Raw genomic sequence first — 2,568 nt, 5'->3', positions numbered from 1 at the left:
GCCGGGCAGTGGGGGCGGCGGTGGGTGGATCTGGTGGCGGGGCGTCGGGGAGGAGAGAGTGAGAGAAACAGAGTGAGTAACGGGCGGGGGTGGGGGCTCGATCGGCCGTTAGTTAGGTTAGATTAGTTAGCCTTTGTTGTCCACCAAGCCTTTGCCGTCCGCTTTTTTTTATCTTTGCCGTCTGCTAGCAGACGGCAAAGAGGGGGGGTTAAGTTTTTCTAATCGGCTCGTTAGTGGGGGCCACATCTCTCTTTGTCGCCAGCCAGCTGACGGCGAAGAAGTGACAGATGGCAAAGATTTTCTTTGTCGTCTGCCAGTTGTTTGTCATCCGCTTTTTGGTAGCTGATGGCAAAGACCTTCTTTGTCGTCTGCTGGCAGACGGCAAAGAACTAGCAGATGGCAAAATCCCTGATTCCAGTAGTGATCCCCAAGCTTAAATCTTGCTCGTCCTCGAGTAGGTAAATGATAAAAACAGAATTTTTGTTGTGGAATGCTACCTTACATAATTATCAATGTAATTTTCTTTATTGTGGCATGAATGTTCAGATCCGAAAGATTCAAGACAAAAGTTTAATATTGACATAAAAATAATAATACTTCAAGCATACAAACAAAGTAGTCATGTCTTCTCAAAATAACATGGCCAAAGAAAGTTCATCCCTACAAAATCATATAGTTTGGCTATGCTCCATCTTTGTCACACAAAATATTCAAACCATGCACAACCCCGGTTTCGACCAAGCAATTGTTTCATACTTTAGTATTCTCAAACTTTTTCGGCTTTCACGCACTACATGAGCGTGAGCCATGGACATTATAGGTGGAATAAAATGGTGGTTGTGGAGAACAGAAAAAAGTAGGAAGATGGTCTCACATCAACTAGGCATATTAATGGGCTATGGAGATGCCCATCAATAGATATCAATGTGAGTGAGTAGGGATTGCCATGCAACGAATGCACTAGAGCTATAAATGTATGAAAGCTCAACAATAGAAACTAACTGGGTGTGCATCCAACTTGCTTGCTCATGAAGACCTAGGGCATTTTGAGGAAGCCCATCATTGGAATATACAAGCCAAGTTCTATAACCAAAATTCCCACTAGTATATGAAAGTGACAAAATAAGAGACTCTCTATCATGAAGATCATGATGCTACTTTGAAGCACAAGTGTGGAAAATGATAGTAGCATTGTCCCTTCTCTCTTTTTCTCTTTTTTTTGTTTTCCTTCTTTGGCCTCTCTTTTTTCATTGGCTTCTTTGGCCTCTTTTTTTATGAATGGTGGCTTTGCCACAAATACGATGTCAACTACATGATCATGCAAGGCAATATGACAATGATGGAGTGTGTCATAATAAACAGAACGGTGGAAAGTTGCATGGCAATATATCTCAGAATGGCTATGGAAATGCCATAATAGGTAGGTATGGTGGTTGTTTTGAGGAAGGTAAACGGTGGGTATGGTACCAGTGAAAGTTGCACGGTACTAGAGAGGCTAGCAACGATGGAAGGATAAGAGTGCATATAATCCATGGACTCAACATTAGTCATAAAGAACTCACATACTTATTGCAAAAATCTACAAGTCATCAAAACCAAGCACTGCGCGCATGCTCCTAGGGGAAGGGTTTGTAGGAGTTAACCATTGTGCGATCCCGACCTCCACACATAAGGAAGACAATCAAGGAAACACCTCATGCTTCAAATTTGTTACACAACGGTTACCATATGTGCATGCTACGGGACTTGCAGACCTCAACACATTTATTTCTCAAATTCACAATTACTCTACTAGCATGACTCTAATATCACCATCCTCATATCTCAAAACAATCATCAAGCATCAAACTTCTCATAGTATTCAACACACTTTATATGAAAGTTTTTATTATACGCATCTTGGATTCCCATCACATTAGGACTAGTTTTATAGCCAAAGCAAATTACCATGCTGTTCTAAAAGACTCTCAAAATAACATAAGTGAATCATGAGAGATCAATAATTTCTATAAAATAAAACCACCACCGTGCTCTAAAAAGATATAAGTGAAGCACTAGAGAAAAATTATCTAGCTCAAAAGATATAAATGAAGCACATAGAGTATTCTAATAAATTCTGATTCATGTGTGTCTCTCCCAAAAGGTGTGTACTAAAAGGATGATTGTGGTAAACTAAAAAGCAAAGACTAAAATCATACAAGACGGTCCAACTAAAGCACATATCATGTGGTGAATAAAAATATAGCCTCAAGCAAAGTTACCGATAGACAAAGATGAAAGAGGGGATGCCTTCCGGGGCATCCCCAAGCTTAGGCTTTTGGTTGTCCTTCAATTTTACCTTGGGGTGCCTTGGGGATCCCCAATCTTAGGCTCTTGCCACTCCTTATTCCAAAATCCATCAAATCTTTACCCAAAAACTTGAAAGCTTCACAACACAAAACTTCAACAAAAAATCTCAAGAGCTTCGTTAGTATAAGAAAATAAACCACCACCTTAAGGTACTGTAATGAACTTATTATCTATTTATATTGGTGTTAAACCTACTGTATTCCATCGTATCTATGGTTC

The sequence above is a fragment of the Triticum dicoccoides genome, chromosome 4A (genome assembly GCF_002162155.2).
Source record: "Triticum dicoccoides isolate Atlit2015 ecotype Zavitan chromosome 4A, WEW_v2.0, whole genome shotgun sequence".
Classification (NCBI taxonomy): Eukaryota; Viridiplantae; Streptophyta; class Magnoliopsida; order Poales; family Poaceae; genus Triticum; species Triticum dicoccoides.
Note: the sequence above shows the minus strand (reverse complement) of the source record.